Source organism: Balaenoptera borealis (genome assembly GCF_965194805.1).
Source record: "Balaenoptera borealis genome assembly, chromosome: 18".
Lineage (NCBI taxonomy): Eukaryota > Metazoa > Chordata > Mammalia > Artiodactyla > Balaenopteridae > Balaenoptera > Balaenoptera borealis.
In genome coordinates, this window is record NC_138877.1 from 11,499,546 (window position 1) to 11,521,043 (window position 21,498).

At 38.3% G+C, this 21,498-nt stretch overlaps 1 pseudogene across 1 annotated transcript; it reads right to left on the minus strand.

Annotated features, from left to right (window-relative positions):
- Positions 1-346: 346 nt before the first annotated feature.
- LOC309615666 (destrin pseudogene) lies at positions 347-19,479 on the minus strand (annotated as a pseudogene). The gene has a single exon. The product of its transcript is annotated as a destrin pseudogene (transcript).
- Positions 19,480-21,498: the final 2,019 nt, after the last annotated feature.

The window sequence follows — 21,498 nt, forward strand, 5'->3', positions numbered from 1 at the left end:
AAGTCATGCAATGTATTATAATAAAATTCATTTCTAGTAATTTAAAAAATTTCTTTGTAGTAGTTATAGCTGTTTGTTTTATATCAGCCTATTACTTAGTTGTTCCCACATCCTCTGCTAGAAGTTAAAAAAAATTCTACAACATATTTACAAACCATGTAAACTGGTTCCACCTACTCTGGATGCTTCTACAAATTTCTATTTGTCTCCGATGTTCTGAAATCTCATACTAATGTGACTTAGTGTAAGACATTTTTCCAGCCATTGTATTGAGCACTTGGTAGGTTCATTAATGCAGAAAATCACATCCTGCATTTTGAGTATTTGTTATTATTATTATTATTACTTATTTGATAATTGTCCTCTTGTATTTTCTCTCTTCTCTCTCCTGATCTTGTGGAATTTTTTATTTTTATGTTGTTCTGACTGTGCTGATCCTCTTTTTTTTTCTAATTTTTATCTTCTGCTTTCCATCACTTTACCTTTTCATTCTAGTTTATTGGAGATTAAATTCCAACATTTTATAGGGCTTTGTATCTCTGCTATCATAATTTTTAATGTCTTAGAGTTTATTTTATTCTCTGAATTTTCCTTTTGTAGCTTTTTACATAAATAGTGTGTTTTTAGGAGACCAGTACTGATAACTTTTGAAGTATTATTTTGCTCTCTGCATTCTCTATTTTCTTCATAAATAATAGTGAAAAATATAAAATAACTTAAAAAATTAACTAGGAAAGTATAAACCTTCTCAAATAGCAGTTGCCTTGCCTAGCTCCCAGGTTCTCTAGCCCCATACTTTATTTCTTCAAAGTACATGTGACTTCCTAACATTGCATTTGCTATTTGTTTATTGCATTCTTATTAACTAAAACTCTTACTGGAATGCAGCTTCCTTGAGGGTAGAAGACTTTCACTTTTGTACTTCAATGCCTAGAAAACAGTGACTAAGTACATGATAGGTGAATCAAAAATCTTTACTGGGTCGATACATGGTGAAATAAGTGAAGAAAACTATAAAGTCTATTTGAGAACACAACATAAGACTTGAATCGATGGGAAGGCAGATCATGTTCTTATTTGGGAACACTAACATATTTTAAGGTCATTTTTCCTACAATGTTGAAAGAAGGTAGGAAGTTCCAAAAGTAGAATACAGAGATCACTTTTGGCTGTTGCAGTCATCTAACAAGGTGTAAAGATCACCTGGACTGAGGTAGTAGTAGAGATATAGAGTGAAAAGGTCAGCAAAGATCTATTTTCACAAGAAAATTCAGCAAGACTTGCTGTGTTGTATTGCATAACATACATCCACAATTTGCTTCTATTTTAAAAAAATAATTTGTGTTTTTTCCTAATGATGGCTATCTAGGTTGCCTCCAACTCCCTACCTCTATAAGTAATGCTATATTGATAATCTTTAGCTATAACTCCTCATGGGCTTGTGGAATAGCGTCCCTGACCTGGTAATACTGAGATATGAGCTATATCTGAATTTTTTTCTGAATGGCTAAAACTACTTATACTTCTACCAACAATCCATCAGAATTCCCATTGTCCCATACCCTTACCAATGCTTCGTACTGTGTGACAATCTTTTTCATTCTAATTTCATGGGTATAAAGGGATCTCCCATTATTTTAGTTTAAGTTTCCCTAATGGTTAGTGAGGATAAACATTTCTACATTTCTAACCATTGAGGTTTTCCTCAGCTTATTCATATCCTTTTTGCGTGTTTTTTTTTTAAACTCTAGAGTTAGATTTTTTAGGGCCATTTGCACATGTTCATAGAACAGTTAGTGTACCCTAAAAAAATGACAAGACAGCTCCCCATCAGTGAGTCCCTGGCCTAAATGTATTTGCTTTACTTATATAGCAAGAGGATAACATTAAACATGGAAGCTTTCAATTTGTGACACCAAACAATGATCTATACAGGGCATCCTTCAAAAGCTACAATTAAGGATCCACCTAGCTTGTCAGCAGTACAAGTCCAGTTGAGGTCTTCTGGCCCATTTGCCTGACATTCGTGTTTTATGCCTTGAAATTTCTTTTTGATTGTATCCTTGGAGCTTGCATAGATCATTTTACGTTTCAGAGGTGCTAGCTCTGGTGCCCACAAAAAAATCATCAACTCTTCTTTTCTGGATTCCTTTGTTTCGAAGCTTGCATCATACAAAGTATATAGCAACAGTCTTTTTCAGGAAGCATTTCCACAAAATGCTTGAAAGGATCAGTTATGGTTACACCAAAATCTCTTTGCCACCTTCTACAATGAGGCGCTTTTTGTCTACACTGAGACAAAAAATGACAGCCTTCATTCTTTTCTTGATTTCTTCTGGTGTGGAGCACTTCCAAACTTTCGTGTCATAAAAATGTGGCATACTTCATCAGCAACTTGCACTCCTGTGGCCATGTTCACTGTGGTGGTCGCAGAGCGCAGAGAGGGAGCTGGCTGGCGCCGCATGTTTCAATTGATTACCTACCATTGTCTTGTTGATTTGTACAAGTTCTTTGTACGGTCTAGTTAATAATTCCATCTTGGTTTTGGATGTCTTTCAGTCTGTCACATATCTGTTAACATTTTCCTTGATTTCACTGTGCACACACAAAAAAATCTTTTCATTCCTGAATTCAACAGACATGATGGAATCTTGGATGGCAGCGGCCAAGTGACAGTACATAATCACTAAAAATAAGATGGACTTGTTACCGTAATGGATGACAGAACAAAAGCAATCATCACAGCAGTCTTGCCCACGGAGATTGTCAACATTAATTAATTATTTATGGTGTTCCTAGACTGGAATAGTTGGGCAGTGTATTAGTTTCTTAAGGCTGCTGTAACAAAGTACCACAGTCTAGGTGGCTTTAAACAACAGAAACTTACTCTCTCACAGTTCCTAAGTCTAGAAGTCTGAAATGAAGGTATAGGTACCATGTTCTCTCTGATGCCTTGAGGGGAGAATCTGTTCCATGCCTCTCTCTTAGCTTCTGGTGTTGCTGGCAATCTTTGGCATTCCTTGGCTTGTTGATTCATCATTCCAGTCTCTGCCTCCTTCATCACATGGCATTTTTCCTGTGTCTGGGTCTCTGTGTCTCTTCTTTTCTTCTTATATGGATATCAGTCACATTAGATTAAGGACCCATCCCACTCCAGTATGACTTCATCTTAACTAAATCTTAATTACAACGGCAACAGCCTTATTTCCAAAAAAGTCACATTCATAGATATCAGAGGTTAGGTCTTCAATATACATTTTTGCAGGTTACCACTCAATGTACAGCAGACAGCTTATTAAAGTTTTACTTGATTTATATAAGCAAGCAGCTCCAAGTCTGGTGTAAGAATCCTGACCTGTATCTCCAAAGAGAGTTATGGTTCTTTAATCAATTCCAAGACTTAAGTCAGTTGGCAAATCTAGAGTCTCCTGAATGAAGGGGAGGCCACGTCCTCTTGAAGAGGGCACCTTCTACATAGCCGAAAATTGATGCTTCCTCTCAGCTGTCTCCAAAGGAACTTGTGCCCAGTTGCCAGAGTGGTTATGCATTGAGGAAGGGAAAATAATCAGACTCTTCAGGATTTACTAAACGCTGGCTCTGAACTGACACCAATTCCTAGAGATTCCTAAGCCAAAAGTAGGGGATTTTGAATATGAGGTGATTAATGGAATTTTGGCTCAGGTTTGTCTCATAGGGGGCCCACTAACACACCCATGGTACCTATAGGTGTCTGTGGAAGATAGAGGTGCTGCTTGAACCTTTGGCAGGCCCTGATAGGAGAATTACAGTGCAGACCTTTATGATTTTGGAGCAAAGCTGTGTCATCCTCTGCAGACAGCTGTGTTTTTGGGCAACAGCTTTCTGATTTGTTACTGGCCTGAATGCTTGACCATGGACTACCAAGTTTCCCACGTGACCTGAGCTGCCTATCCTGAATGGATGTTGTCTGACCCACCAAGTCACAAAATTATACGTGTGCAACAACCCTCAGTCAATGAACGAAAGTCATATAAATATATAACATTGAACCCAAGAAGATCCTTAAAGCCATGAGCAATATCCAACTTACTCCTATTTCACTGTTTTCAACTCACACCTATGAGGAGTTTCCTATGACTAGTCATCTGTAGAAGAAAACCTTTAGGTCTGAATTACAAATGGCTCTGCATTATTTGTTGGTACCACCTGAAAGTGGATGGTTGCAGCACTATAGCCCCAAAAAGATGGCCTTGAAGGACAGTGGTGAAGAAAAATTCTCCCATTTGTTAGAACTTTGAGCAGTGCATTTGATTGTTAAGTTTTTCTTGAAGGAGATATGGACAAAAGTAAAAATATACATCTTTTCATGGGCTGTGGCTAATGGTTTGGCTTGCTGTGGGAGACATAGAAGGATTAAAACATTTGTGAGAAGGAGGACTAAGGAAGAGATATGTGGATTGACCTCTCCTAATAGGCACAAAGTGAGAAGATATGTTATGTCCTACCTGAGCGCTCACCAAAAAGCAACTCAGAAGAGAAAGCTCTTAATACTAACTTGGACAAGATGACCTGTTTTGTGGATATCAGTCAGCATCTTTCCCTTTCTTACCTAGAAGCTGAGACTGCTACTGGCCACTTCAGGCTCTTAATAACATTGAATAAATAGGCAAAAAATGATGACTTTAGTGGCTGGGGTGATTGATCCTGACAATGAAAGGGAAGTCAGGTTGCCAATATGCAAAGGAGATAAAGAAGAGCTATAATGCAGGAGATCCTCTGGTCTGGCTCTGAATCCTCCCATGTCCTGTGATAAAAGCCAACAAATCCACACAGACACTTGTCCATGAGTGTCCACAGCAGCATATTCCTAGTAGCCAAAATGTGGAAACAAACTGCATGTCCATCAACTGATGAGTGGATAAACAAAATATATAGATTTTTTTTTGTTTGTGGTGTATTTTGATATATTTCATACTGAATGGAATAGTATTTAGGCATAAAAAGGAATGGGGTACTAATATACATGCTACAATATAGAGGAACCTTGAAAACATCATGCTAAGTGAAAGAAACCAGACATACAAAAAACCACACCTATTATATGATTCCATTTATATGAAATGTCCAGAATAGGCAAATAGAGACAGAAAGTATATAAGTAGTTACCTGGGCCTGGGTGGCTTAGGGGTAAAAAGGAGTAACAGCTAGCAGATACAGGGTTTCTTTTTGGGGTGATGAATATATTCTAAAATTGATTGTAGTGGTTGTTGTACTACTGTGTGAATATACTAAAAACCATTGAGTTGTACACTTTAAATGGATGAATTGTATGGTATGTGAATTATATCTCAACAAAGCTGTTTCCAAAAAAAAAAAAGCCAATGGAAAAGTACAACAGTTCAATTCAGACAGGAATGTTAATAGCTCAGGCCCTTTAACATTGAAAGTTTGATTTTCCTTATCAGGCAAGGGACTATGACTAGCCAATAAGCTTGCTTTATGGTAAAAAAAAATGTTATTTTATTTTGTTGCTCAAATTGTTCTAGTTTTGGCCATTGTAATTTTTCCGTGCCTCCATCCTTTTGTTTTTTGAGCACTGCTTCACTTTCTGGCACTAGAAGATGCTCAGGCTCTTCTTGTATCTTCAGTGCCATTTTCATTTGATCTAATTACTGATATAATTGGGTTTATATCTATTATGTTGATATTTGCTTTCTTTTTTATTTATTTAACTAATTTATTTATTTTTGACTGTGGCAGGTCTTCGTTGCTGCGTGCAGGCTTTCTCTAGTTGCAGCGAGCAGGGGCTACTCTTCGTGGCGGTGCGCAGACTTCTCATTGCGGTGGCTTCTCTTGTTGCGAAGCACGGGCTCTAGGCACGTGGGCTTCAGTGGTTGTGGCTTGCAGGCTCTAGAGCGCAGGCTCAGTAGTTGTGGCGCAGGGGCTTAGTTGGTCTGCGGCATGTGGGATCTTCCTGGACCAGGGCTCGAACCTGTGTCCCCTGCATTGGCAGGCGGGTTCTTAACCACCACGCCACCAGGGAAGCCCTTGATATTTGCTTTCTATTTTCTCATCTGTTTTGTGTCATTTATTCTTCCTTTCTTGCTTGCTTTTGGGTTTAACAAGTATTTTTATTATTTCATTTTCTCCTCTATTATCTCTTCAGTTATATCATCTGTTATTATGATCTTATTGGTTGCACTTGAAATTGTAATACATATCTTTGATTCATTATAATCTACTTTAGATAGGTGCTTTACCATTCCTCAAACAATAAAAGAAGCTTACAAAAATTTAACTTCTATTACTCCATCCCTCCCCTGTGCTATTTTTGTTATACTCTACTTTTATATATGCTATAAATCCCACAAAATATTATTATTGTTGTTGTTTGAAAGAGTCAATATTTATTTCTATTTGCCCACATATTTATCCTTTCAGGTGCACTTCATTCCTTCTTACAGTCCCATGTTTCTATCTGGTAACATTTATCCTCACCCTGAAAATTTCTCTTTATTATTTCTTGTGTGTATACCTCCTGGCAACAGATGCTTTGAGTTTTTTTGTTGGCTAGTTTGTTTGTTTTTAGGTTTGAAAACATCTCTATTTTGGCTTCAGTTTTGAAGGATATATTCACTTAATATAGAACTGTAGGCTGACATATTTTTAAAGTTTCAGTGTTATAAAGATGTCAGCCTACTGTCTTCTGACTTCCACGGATTTTGTGTGTGTGTGTGTGTGTTTTTTCCTTTTCTCAAGGATTATGTCTGGAGAGTTTTATAATATTTTTGACCAGCTGTAACAGTTGTTTCTATAGGATCCCAAGTACTCCATGATAAGCATAACTGGAACTCATCTCTTCTTGGCTTTTGCATTGGCCATGACATAACCACTTCTGTGGTAGAATGCATCTTTGTCTTGTTGCTGAGCTTAAAAAGGAATGTATCTGAAATGCCTCCATTAAGTATGATTATGGTAACTACCCTCTATCAAGTTGAAGAAGATTCCTTCTATTCTTATCTATCAGAGAATTATTTTTAATCATAAATAGATGTTAAAATCTATCATTCACCTTTTCCGAATCTGTAGAGATGGTATTGTATGTGGTTTTTCTCTTTCATTTCACTGTTGTAGTAAATTTTACTGACTGATTTTATGGAGTTCAACAATCTTTGCATTTCTCAGATTAGCCACGCTGATAAATCCTCTTGATCATGACATATTCATTTTTAGAGCTTAGTTTTTGGTTTATATTTACCTGGTATATTTTTTCCATTATTTATCGAATACTCATAATTCCTGTATCTTTTGTTTATATGTGTCTCCAGTAAACAACGTATTACTGGATTTTTTAAAGTCCAGTCTGGAAAACTGTTAACCCTATGTCTCCTGTTGGGAGAATATCTTTTTGTTTCCAGAACTCTTGGAAAGTAAGCAGACTCTACTCCTCTCAGTGAGATCAGTAGGTCCTGATGACCCGAGGTCTCAGCAAAGTAAGAAATCTTCATCCTGAACCTCAATGAAAGCCTGCCTCTGAGGCTGCAATGCACAGTTCCTTCCCCTGGAGATTCAGGGTGAAGCTGTGTCTCAGACCCACTTTTCTTTATCATAGAGAAACTGCTCATGATTCAGAGAGTAGTTGGGAGGCAAAAATTGAGTATACCATCGACCCAGAGTCCCCTAAAAAACTTTATAGATTTAAATTACCTCCTAAATTCAAAATAATACTTGTTTATTATATGAAATTTGGAAAACATCAGAGATACAAAGAAAGAGTTGATAATACTTGCAATCCAGAGATAGTGTGTGTCACTCACTTGGGGACATGGTGTCTTTTTTTAATCTGAAGGTGTTAAAGGGAGTTTTTTAGGCAACAACCAAGGCTAGTCCTCCTTTCTGTGTGAGTTTTGAAGGACTGTATTTGGCCGTCAGTCCACCAGGAATAGCAACCAATTTCAGGAAGTTCCAAGCAATGGGCATCATATCAGCATTACTGCCTGGCCACAGTGATATTTTCCATTATAAGACATGTCCAAATTTTAGAGATGCTAAAATATGAAAAAGAGTGTATTAGAGTTTATGAAATACAGTCATTTTTTTTTAATTGAAAATTAGCAGGTAGACTAGAAAGCTATTTGAGTCTTTCCATCTGTATTTCTTTATTGATTTATCCTTCTATTTTGTATATAAATAGAAAAATACCTCAATAATATTGTATTGGTAAAATTTGGGCGGTTTTGTTTTAACTTTCTTCTTTACATTTTTAGCATACTGTGATTTTTAATAATGAATATATAATTCCATAAAAATAATAAAGTATTACTCTTAAAAGCAAAATAATTAGAAAGCAAACAAAAAATCTAATAGCAATAAGGGGAGAAGGAGTCTATTGAAATGTGAATAACTTGTTTTAGACTTTATGCTACTCTTGTAAAGTAGACACTGTGGAAATGTACATTACACTTTTGATCCAGAGAAAACTATTCCTATGCCTCTATCAAAGTAGAGTCCACATCATCAGATGGCAATTTGTCATTTAGAGAGATCGTTTACAAACATGAAAAGCCTAAGAATATGCTCTAGGATTTAGGAAATGTGGAGAAGAAAGAGGGGACTGAGGTATGAAAAAACAAAAAATAATAAGATTATTCTGAAATACTGGAACACATAAAATAGGAAGTTGAAAGATACAGATCAGAGGGGAGGTTTGGGAAGTTGGGACAAGATGCTCCTCAGTTCATTAAACAAACAACTGATTCTTGAAGTAAAAAAAAATCAGGGAATTTAAAAAAAAACCCAAGTTCTAAGTAGTATTTTCAGAGAGACATCATAGTTATTAGTGGATTTTCCTTTACTTGTTTATTATCCCTCAGCCTTCTAACTTTGAGAAGAAAAATATTGTTAACAACAAAAACAAATTATCTTCTCTCTCTCATAAACTCTCTCAGCCCTCAATACTGCATTTCCCCTCTCCTCCCCCACCACATACTCTACCAGCCCTTCCTCCTTCCTTCAGAGGGCTTGTTTTCCTGCTAAGCTTCTGATTTTTTCCCCGTCATATAATGCTCTAAGGAACATTTCACATGAAGAGCTCTAAAATATGACTTCTTTGGGTATCTATTGAGATTTGGTTGGCAAATGCATTTCCTTTCGATTTCTTCCTGTAGATCTAAGGAAAGTAGCTTTCTGTTTCCATTGAGGGCCTATGTACAAATTTATATAATATAATATTAAATTTAAAAACACTGAGTATATGTATATTATGTTCCAAGTGTAGTGCTAAGTGCTTCATCTTTACTTTGTAGGAGTGGAAAACAGACCTAGACAGATTTAAACAAACAAACTAGCCCAGTGTGGCAGAAATGACTGTATCCACGTGCTCATGTAGAATTTCCCAGCCTCCTTTGCAGTTAGCTTGGACATGTTGTCTGATGAAAAGTGACTAGTGCTGGCCAGTGGTTACACATCCAAAGTGCCTTCCATCCACATGCTCTCTTCCCCTTCATCTGCTGGCTGGAGGATGAGAGGGCATCATTATAGCCATAGATGAGAACGTCCTGGATCCCTGAGTCACTAGTTGGAGGAGAGCTGCCCTACCCACATTACTCTGTGAAAATGGCAAGAAATAAACTTTTCTGTGCTTAGGCCCTGAGATTTAGGGGGTTATATATCACCAAAACTAAGTTAATGACTAAGTTAACTAAGTGTGACTAATATACCCACTATCACACAGCTAGTATCTACAGAAGGTGCAGGACTGGAACCTAGAACTCCCGGGTTCATTGTCTGTGCTCTTAGAGAGAAGTTACCTAAATCAGGAGAGAGAAGATAAAGAGGGGAGGAAAGAAGGCACTGACTTGCTGTGAAAATAAATATAACCAGTCCCAATCTGGAATGGCAGTAAGATGCAGTGGTTAAGACAAACCTGACTTGTCTACTGCTTACTACTGTGTTATCACGGGCAACTTACTTACCTTTTCTGAGCCTGGTTCATCCTGCACAATGAAGATAATTAGTACAGTGAGTGGCACACAGTAGATAATTTAGTAGTCAAATATTTTTTGTTATAATTGTCTACCCCTACCCTTGATAGAATAAGAAAATTAGTGATTATAGATATAAATGTATATATCGTGCTTAGTAACAACACATTGATGTTTATTTTGTAGTGCATAGGAGAATAAGTGAAAATTATATGGGAAAATTAATTTTAAAAAAGCATAATTGAGAGAAATAGGAACATTTTTTGTCTTTACCAGGGGCTGCATAAAGCCTATAATATCTACACAAATTTAGATAATGTAATAAAATGAATGCATCTCATACTGGAATAATTGAGAGTCATTATTTTCAAAAGCAATAAGGCAATTATCAAATGGGAAAAAATCTTAAAATTATTCTGCTACTCTATCGTAATATCAATATGGAATTTATGAAACACAGCCTTTTTAGGTTGCATTGGAACATTTGAGAATGTGGCTGTCAGATTGGAGGACTTTTTAAGAGAGGCTTTAAAGAACTAGAATTCCAGAGATGTGCTCAAAATGAACATTAATTACTTGGTATTCAACTTGTATTACCATATGTTCATAATAAGAAGTGATTTGGAGTTCTGGAATACGAAGGTGCTTCATGAAATCTAATTTTATTTTCTAACTAATCACAGTGAGCCCAAAGCAATTTATTATCATTAATTTTTCACTTATGTCGCCTCTGCTCCCCTGGCCTCAGCTGCATGGCTGCAGCATTTCAAAGGGTAGGGGGGAGGGAGGGTTATGGAGGTACTGTTGTGGGAAGCTTGGCCCTCAGGCAATGTGGGTCTCGGTCACAGAGAACTCTTGCCCAGAGCAGCCTGCTCAGATGATATGGCACCAAATTCTAATTATGGCTTTTCTGAGTGACTCTTTAGCTCAATTTACACCTAATCCCAGTGAACTTACTCTTGACATTCAGAGTGTGATGACTATATCATCTGGGTCAAAAATGGGAATGCTTGAATGCCATGTGTGCATACTTGTGAGAACAATGGACTACAACATCTGAAATGTCACAATCCTGGAAAATCTATAAATTAGTTTCCTTAGGGATGGGTAAGTATTTTCTCCACATTCTCAACCTGTGGTCTGTTGGGTTTGTGTTTATCTGTATCAGGACTTGGCCCTCAGTAAGCAGAGCTGCTACTTTCTCCGTCCAAGTATCCCCGGCAGAACCTACTAGTTTCCAAGAAAGTGGCACCTTGAAATACATGGTTTTGATATTCGTTATTATTTTGAAATGTTCTCAGTGTTAGCTTCCTCATTAGTAAACTGTGTGCAGAAATACCAGCAACAGGGTCAAAATGTGCACACCACATATTGGGAGCGCAAAAAATTGTAGGTACTCTGTTTTCCAAATCTAATTTTATCTTGCTCTGTATCCTCCAATCCTGTTGCTAGCAAAAATATAAAAACAACAACAAAAAACAACACCCCCAAAATCCTAAGCTTTCTCATTAGTGATAAATTCATCTCTTCCAGGCTATAAAACTCTTTCCAGCTAACTCAGTCTCTTTTGGATAAATATTCAATCCATCCAAAGTTTGAATCCTCCAAAAGAGCTGTTCCTCTGTTCCTCTTCTTTTGAGTTTTCCCTCCCCTCTCTTCTTTACAAGGTATGACCTAGGTGACAGGGGACATTTGTGTGCTCTGAGAGACTGACTATAGAAACAGTCAAAGGCAAGACCATGTCTTAAAAATGGAACTCTGACCCACAACCTGCAGCAACCTGCCCAGGAAACCAACCCCTTATCTGCAATAAACAGCTCAGGAAGTCAGCCTGCTCTAAGTCAGACCTGCAGGAAGCCTAGTTGTTCTTTCTATTGACAATCCAAGAAGCTAAATAATATTTTCTGTTAACCACCCATCCAAATGACCAGGACTTGATTAGTAACTGACATCTTCCTTAATTTTTGTCCCCGCTTCAAATTTAGGATCAACTAGAGAAAGCCAAGTATGCACCTAACCAACCACAAAGGATGCCCCACTTCAGTCAATCCCCTTACAACTTCCCCAGGCCAACAGCCTCCAATCAGGGCACACCCGAAGCCTTCCCTTTCTTCCACTATGAAGCTTTCCTACTTCTTTGCCAGGTGTTGAGTCTCTGTCAAAATGCACGTGACGGTGGGTGGCTGACTCTCTTGCTATAGCAAGCGCTGAACAAATAGCACTTGCTTTTCTCATTTAGTTGGCCTTTGCTTATTTCCACAGTTCCCATAGCATCAGTGAGGAGTGACCAGTCTCGTCCCATCCTTTCTGCCGGGCACATACTGCCCTCCTGCTGAGACACATTGGATGTCTCTGGACATTGCTCTTTTCCTCTCTGCCTCTGCCTGTGGCTGGTGTACCTGGAGATCTATGCACTTGGCATAGTGAGGACTCAGCTGAGTTGGCCTCACCTCAGCCCTTTGGTGTGCAGATCTCTGGAGTCTTAGTGGACTACCGTATCTAGTGCCTGCCTAGGCTGTGTGCCCCACAGTCTCTGCTGTGGGCTCCCTCACTCCTTGCTTCAGTTTGCTCCCAACTCTTGGCTACCTCCCCACAATCCCTAGCATGTGTGTCTGTCACATAAAAGCTAGAAAGGACGTAGGGACCTTCTCCTGCCCTCTCTTGCCGCAACATGCCACACCACTGTTTTTTTCTGTCATGTCTGCCATGTTAGCTTGAGGGCACCCTGCTAAGCAGTTTCTGAACATGAAGTGAGAAAAGGTCCCCTTTACTTTTGTTGCTCCTTTGTACTATCTGGGCTTCTTTTCTTTTCCTTCACTTTCACTGCGAGGATCAGGTACAGGGAGGTTGATGTCCTACTTTCCCAAGCCCCTGGTTATACTTCTCCCCTCATTTGTGGCTTGCAAACCTCTTCTCTCCCTTGCACAATCGGTCTGAGAAGACCTTCCCCCCTGTGTTACAGCCTCATTTTCCAACCTTGTGAACTTCTTACCTCTAAGTGGTTCATTCACTTCTCTCCTTTGGGAGCAATAAGCCTTGTGATTAGCGTTAACAGTGGAAGAAGTGCAGAAAAACAAACCAGTCTATAGGTAAGGAATAATAAATCAGGAAATATGAAAAACACCTTGTCTCATCACTCCTCACTTCTGATTACTCCATAGTGTGGTAATGAAGATCAACTGCAATCAAGTACAAGAAAATACTTTGTGGTTATAAAGGGGAGGCAAACATGAATTGTTGTTACTACTTGAATCAGGACTTAGCCACTTGGTCTTGTCATTAAAAGAGGTTTGTCTCCTTGTTTATTTAAAAGAAGGGTTCCTTCTTTTATCTATCGCTTTTAAGGAGAAAGTGTTCAGTTAAAACCTTGACTTTTTCTTCCTCTGTGCTGGTCAAAGGTGTGAGTTTATATCGCTTTTCTTGAATTCAGTAGTTTCTCATGGTCATTTTGATTTTCATCAATAGAAATGAACAATGTGAATTCCAAAGATTTTTGATATTTTTTCCTTATAGGTTAGAGGTAGGAAAAGTCCACAAGGTAGCCAGAGAAAATCTCATCTGCTAGCAGGAACTGTTTCTTCACAGGGTCTGGAACTGAGGTTAAACCTTGAGGTTGCTGACTGTGCTTGTCCGTAAAGATATAGGAAAGGAAGAGTATTTCAAAGTGATTAAAGAGGGACCAAGAGAACTCTCAAAACTGAATTCCTCCCAGTAGGTGAGGACAATCTGTGCTGATGTTGAATAAAAACTAGAATTGATATTTACTTAACACTTTATAGTTTACAGTTTTTTTTATTTATTACGTCTCATTTGAGCAAATAAAAATCTTCTAAGAGCAATATTATTATCATTCCCATTTTACAGATGCAGCCAGACTCATCCTGATTTGGTTATATTTTGACTATTACTTTAGTTCAACGTGATCTTTATTTAGCCAGTTCCTTTACTTTTAAATGTGTGCATCCAGGGGAATGCCAGCTCTGCTCACCTTGAAATACAGAAGGTGGGAGAATTTCTTGTTGCACCTTGAAACCCTTCAACCTGGGGCAACTGTAGAGATGAATACGATTCCTATCATCCTTCATTGTCAAAGCTCAGAACATGTGGAAAACTACTTTATAGTCAACATATCCACCAATAAAATCTATAAATATGTAATTTGGAAACAATGTTTCCATGGCAATATAGTATTTACCTGAGCAGTAATTATGGCAGTGCAAATGTGTTAATGGCTGGTTAGAGAAATCACACCTGTTGCTAAGTGGGTTGCAGTTACTATCTTTTCTTCGCCAAATTTTATTGCTCAGATTATATGTTCTTTGCAGGTCATCATCACCACTTTAATTGTTTATTATTTACTGAGTGCATGTAATAGGCAAAGGGGGTGATATTTGTCAGGTTTTAAATGAAAGGAAAAAACTGCCTTTGGGGGTGTGAGGTGGGAAGCTTTTCCAAGCACGAGAGCTGGTGTGGGAAAACGGGACATGAAGCTGCATTGTATGGAGCAAATGAAGAAACTGAAAAGTGATTTTAAGTGAAAGGTCACAGGGAAAGAAACTTCTTGCATAATTGAGAGTAGGAAAGAAAGGAAGTAGGAAACTGTATAAAGGAAGAAGGAAGAAATATGAAATAGGAAAAGGAAAAGAGGGAGACCAAAGCATAATATGAGAGAGAGGGGATACTGTGAGATCATTCATCCATTCACTCATTAAACAAGAACTGAAAATCTGTTATGAATCTGGGAGGTCTGAGATGTTAATATCCTTTAATGGGGAAAGTAAGTTCCAAAAAGTTAAGTGAGTTCACACAGCCAGTAAACAGTTGACCTTAACTTTGAATCAGAGCTTTGATTCTGGGGTCTGTGTTCTTTCTACCATGCCGATGCTGCTATACCTCACAGAGACCTTGTTTTTATCATTTTTCTTAATAGTTTTTTACATTTCCTGAATTGAAAAATAGTTTGAAAAGAAGTTTGAAACACTACAATAAGTTCTAGGTGCTGGAGAGATTGAAAACACTGCTAAGCTTGGTTGGAAGGAAATCATTACTGAGAATAACTTTTTGGTAATCATTTCACAATGTATATGTATATCAAATCATTACATTGCACACTTTACATGTAAACAATTGTATTTTTCAAGTATTCTTCAGTGAAGCCAGAAATAAAAAAGAGAATAACTTTCAATATTGAGTGGTGGAAGTGCTGGAAATAGTGTTGGGATGTTTTGAGGGCAAACTTGCATGATTGAACAAGGCAGCTAGGAATGATCCAGGAACCTGATCATTATTTGATTGTTTTCTTCTCCTTTGATTCATTTGTAGATGTGTAAGGCTTTTGAAGAAAATTCTTATCAGCTGCATATTTTGATTTAATAATTATTTTATCTTCAATTATAACGTATGAGGATGGCTTATTAAATCACAAAGCTAAAGCTCAGTATTTTTATAAGATAATTCTTGACAAAGTATTACCTGAATAGACTAGAGTCATTTTTTTAAGTTGGTGAAAAGAAATGTCCTCCCAAAGAAACTGTTCTCAACCTTAATGCAGTGTGTCAACCTGACAAATTAACAAAACACATCGAATAGTGTAACCCTGAAAATTTGCAAGTGCCAATTTGATCTTCACGGCAAATTGCCCAAAGAGATTTGGTGTTTTTTAACTTAACAAGTCAGTATCTTCTGTAATCTATAAATGACCTTCAAGCAGAAATAAACTTTCCATCTGAACTTCCTTAAGTAATTTTAAGAATCGTTCGAAAAGGGCCTAATAGCAAAATGAAATGGGAAGTCATTTGTCTAAATAAATCAGCTCCCAGTTTCTCATATATTTCAACCATCATTTTTATAAATAAATAGAAGGTGTTGTCTGCTCATTTCACATTATCTGTTCATCACTTTTTTATTGTCTGTGACAGCCCTGTGCTGGTTAGAGGCAAAGCTCAGCTCCTTTGAATCAAAGTGTGCCTTATACATAGTGGCTCCCTTGCATACATGAACGCTTAGGAATCATTTACCGATTATGACTATGGACACCCATGAAAAATATGTAACATATATTTCCAGGTAGTTTTCCACATTTTGTGTTTAGTTGCCAGTGTCTTTGTAACACTACCATAAGTTAACTAGATGTTGTAGAGGTCTTGTCCCAGATGCAAAATTTTCTTTGATGCATTGCATACTTAATAAGTATCTTCAGTGCACTTGGCACTGTGCATCCTGAGGTTGGAAATCCATGGGTTATTATTTGTAATTGTTTAGGGAAGATTTACAGTCTCATTTAGGAGGTGCATCCAAACAAAAGGAAACAAAGAGGCAATCATTTAAGCCAATGCATATTCAAATGCCAAGCTGTGTGCCCAGGAGATCAGAGGAAGGAGAGGCCAGATTAAATTCAAGTAGTCTATGAAGTGTGCCTTGAAGAATGCTGAGCAATGAACTCAGGACATAATAATGGGCTTAATGAATATTAGTTGAATGAATGAATTAGGAACAAGGAGCAATGGTGGGAAGGGCATGAGCAGCCCCGGCAAGAGGCCTTCCTTTCGATGCTGACTGGGTGCCCGTACGTGGATTTGTACTCCCTAGGGATTTTTATTTCCCCCAAATAATTGCTCTGTCTGCTCTCTTATTTCTAACAAATGCATGAACCTCCCCACTCCTGCTCGAAAGGCCTCCAATTATTCCCATGTGCCTAGTGGTTTAACTTTTAGGAGTCACCTCCATGTGCTCTTCCTTCCCTTCACAAGGACTGAACTTGTAAAACACAGTGATTATCCCAGCTCCACAGAGAAGGAAATTGGAATTCAGCGATGTAAGGAAGCCAGCTGGGAAGTCTATGCAGTGACTGTGCCCACATCTCCAAATTATTATTTTTTAGTGGAAGATCATTGAAAAAAAATTGCCTCTGCAGTGAAATAAGTTTAGGAAGCACTGCATACCCTCACCTTTGTAGATTTTAAAGAGCGCATTACCGTGTTACAGTCTCTGAGAAGCTCTGTCATAAAGGGTCCTGTTAAAGTTTATTTAATGCAACATTTCACCTAATTTACAATCACAAATCTTTTTATCCCATTATCAATTGTGTTTCCCAGAACACCTGAGCATATATTTCAACTTTCTTCACCCTTAAACATCGCTCTAGAATCTCTTCAAATCCCAGCCTCCACCCTCCTCTCCTACCATTTTAAAAATTACAGACACTCTTGTCTTAAAAACGCTCCCACTTTGTGCTAATATATCTGACTCCTTTTCCAGGATATTATGAGTTGAATTGTGTCCTCCCCAAAATTTATATGTTGAAGTCCTAACCCCCAGTACCTCAGAATGTGACCTTATTTGAAAATAGCGTCATTGCAGATGTAAATGGTTACATTAAGATGAGGTTTTACTGGAGTCGGGGGGCCCTAACCCCTAATATGAGTGGTATCCTTTTTTAAATAGGAAATTTGGACACAGAAGTGTAAACAGGGAGAATGTCGTGTGAAAATGAAGGCAGAGATTGGGTTGATGCTTTTACAAGACAAGAACCAGCAACAATTTCAGCACATCACTGGTTATTAGAAGAGAGGTGTGGAACAGATTCTCCCTCACAGCCCCCAGAAAGAACCAATCCTGCCGACACCTTGATTTCAGACTTCTGCCCTCCAGAACTGCGAGACAATTTCAGTTGTTTAAGCCCCCCAGTTTGAGGTACTTGTTACAGCAGTCTGAGGATACTATACACAGGGCATATCCCACACTCACTTTTCCAGAATGTTCCTCCCTTCCTTTCCATTCCTCCACTTTTAACTGCTGAATTCCCCAGACTTCAGCACCAATGTCCCCTCCTCACTGACGCTTCCCTTGACTTCCCCAGTGAAACAAATTGCCCTCCAACCTGTACTCCCACAGCACTTTATTTCCCAGTTGGTTTGTAACCCCCTTGGAAATGGTCTTATTCCTCTTTGTATTCACAGCACTTAACAGAATGATGGTCACCCTTAGTTAGGCTCCCAGTAAATGTGTTTGAGTGAACAGCTGAACGATAAAGGGATTCTGGTGTTTTTTCTCCTGACTTATTGTGCGTCACAGAGCAGTGGGGTGGTAGTCATGCTGGCTTGGTCTGAGATAGCACAAAGAGCTTTTGATGGAGTAAGTCCAAGTGTAGTATAAAGTGGTCATTAGCATCTCTTGACAACGCTTTGCTAGAGGCTCAGATGAGATCAGCATGTCATGAGCACATTATGATGTGGTCCTACTGCAGATGCCATTAGATCAAAGTATCCTGGCTCCTAGCATCCAGTTTCAATTTCATATTGATGCCTGGGGGGATGAGGCTGCATATTGTAGGGCAAATGCTTCATGGTTTTAATTGGAACATTCAAGACTCTTAATACCTGCGATGGTTCTGATGTGAGATGCAGGAATTTTTGATTAGAACCTTTAGTATGGATTTATTTCTTTCCCACCAAAATAGGAAAAAAAGCTGATTTTCATAGTTATATTGAAAGAAAATTTATCAAATTTGTATATTAATAATTGTTACTATATCAGAAATGGATTTCTGATTAGAAAGATGATTTATGTATAATTGTGTCTTGTTATTTTACTCTGATGTTCATGCATATTTTGTTTTTGAGAAGTGTATTTTGCCAAATTTATATAGTAACTTTACAAAACAAAGCACCCATTTTGTTTCATGATACTAAATTTGACTCCTAGGGTAATTGCCTGTCCTGGTTTTCTAAGGATGGTCCAGTTTAGTACTGAAATCCCTGCATGCCTCAGCTATGGGCGGTCTTGGACAGTTGATCACTATTTGCAACCCACATTTTGAATTTTTATGTAGTTTAGGTGATGCTACAACTTCAATTCAAAAGTATTTGTGAGAACTTCTATTGCACTGCACGCTGTGAGAGACAAGAGAGATGAAACGTAATCCTTACCTTTAAGCTTCAAATCTAGTGAGCATAATGTAGGCCACATACAATGAAAGTCGTAAGAGAAATACAACACACAATTGGGCTTAGAAGGGAATAGCTTTCTGATTGTTGAACAGGGCATGAGGTCTCGTTTGAAAATGACCTTGAAGGATATATAAACTTTTGAAAATCAAATATCGGTATTTGGTCAGGGGAAGGAGATAGAAAAAAATTGCTTTAGTTTTGAGAATAAATTTTTAAAAAATTATTAGTTAATTGATTACTTAGTTCAGCTCCTCCATCACCAGATTGTGAACCTCTTCATAGGTTCACATGGTATTTTGCAATTATGAAAAATAATACTCCTTTAATGATCAGTAAAATTCATAGATAAAATGCTATCTCACTATCTTTTTATGTGTGTGTCTATTCTTTTTTTAAAAAAATTTAACTGTCGTAAAGTTCACATAATATAACATTTTCCGTCTTAACCATTTTTAAGTGTGCAGTTCAGTGGCGTTAAGTAAATGCACGTTGTAGTGCAACAGTCACCACCATCCATCCACAGAACTCTCTGAAACTCTGTACCCACTAAACAATAACTCCTGTTTCCCACTCCTCCCAGCCTCTGGCACCACTATTCTCCCAGCCTCTGGCACCACCAGTCTCTATGAATTTGCCTACTGAAGGTACCTCATGTAAGCGGAAACATACAGTACTTGTCCTTTTGTGATTGTCTCATTTCCCTAAGCATCATGTTCTCAAGGCTCATCCATATTGTAGAATGTGTCAGAATTTCCTTCCTTTTTAAGGCTGAATAATATGTCACTGTACGTATAGACCACATTTTGTTTATCCATTAACCTGCCCATTAACATTTGGGTTGCTTCCACCTTTTGGAATAATGCTGCTATCAACATGCGTGTACAAATATCTCTTTGAGCCCCTGCTTTCCACTCTTTGGGATATACTCCCAAAATATAATTTTTATTATCAACCTTATAATAGTAAGTGATTAACAATGCAGTGTGTACCAGTGTTTAGAGTATTATCTCATTGACACTCCTCTTTGCAATGTTGGGACTGTTTCTCTGTTGCCAGCTGGCTTCCATGAGGCATTAGAGGGTGCTGCAAGGCTGGAGAGGGAGGAAGGCCCTCCTGTCTTTATTCCCTGTTGACTCCCTACTTACTTTCAGTCTTGTCAGTGTCCCCCCAGCCTCTTTCTTCAGCGGACAGCATTGTTCATTCTGAGCAGAATTTGAATTCATTTTGCCATCTTCCCATCACTCACAGAACCAGCTTCATGAGTTCTCCCAGGGACTCTGGCCCAGCCCCAGGGGCCCTTTCTCCAAGGTTGGAGACCCCAGCATCATTACTATTGCTTCCTTCTCAGGGCATCTTCCAAGCATCTAAGTGTTGACAAGTTCAGCCTCTTTCTTTTTTTCCTCCAGCCTCGGGGGCGGTAATTGCTTCCTGCAGTTGCTACTGCCTTGCTATCTTAGCACTCTCTTTCTGCATGTTCAGTTATTTAGTTAATAGTTCTTTATATTAAATTCTTTCTGTTGAAATAACCAGCCTGTTTTTATCTCCTGACAGAACCTTGATGATATACTGTGTGCTGATTACCTTGATCCACATTTTCCTCTAGTTTTTATTTATATTTTCTCCTAAATCCATTTACATTTTTATTTAGAGAGTGTGTGGAGTTTCCAAAATTCTGGCCACATTTCATATAATTTAAATTCATTGCTCTGAAATCCTTGTCGTTATCACTGTGGCCATTTCCTGCATGAGTTTCAAGTAAATGTTTAACACCTTCTCTAGAGAAGTCCAGCTTGTTTCCTAGAGCTGGAAGGTCTTGAATGCCTGACTGTAGATAGAGCTAAACTAATCCTGGGGACTTCCCTGGTGGCACAGTGGTTAAGAAACCACCTGCCAATGCAGGGGACACAGGTTTGACCCCTGGTCTGGGAAGATCCCACATGCTGCGGAGCAACTAAGCCTGTGTGCTGCAACTATTGAGCCTGCGCACCTAGAGCCCATGCTCCGCAGCAAGTGAAGCCACTGCAATGAGAAGCGACACACCACAACGAAGAATAGCCCCCGCTCGCCACAATTAGAGAAAGCCCACACGTAGCAATGAAGACCCATTGCAGCCAAAAACAAACAAACAAAAAACTAGAGTATATTTAAAAATAAAAAAATAAAAAAAAATAAAAATAAACTAATCCTGTTGAAGAGCTTCCTTCTGAAGACCATTTGATTGGGCAGGAGGATGGGGCTCCAAAATGTGCTCTTAGGGACATTTAACAATGCTGGCTTTTTATGGTGCTTTTACTATTTTTTATTATGTTTATCCAGATATAGCAGAGTTCTCTTAAGAGTAGGATTGTTTATATACCGACACATGTTTATACGTGTGCCCACTGCCTGGCTAATTTAGAAAATGATCCTAGTAAGAATTTTTTCCTGGACTAGTCTCTGTTACGCAAGAAGGAAAACGTTGGGCAAGATGTTTGTGAGCATGAAGAACATCCATGGTGTTGGGCACATTTCAAGGACATTTCAGCGTCCTGTCACTAGCAGAATGCAAGGTTGACTCACACTTAGCTCAGGGATGGGCACCAACTGTG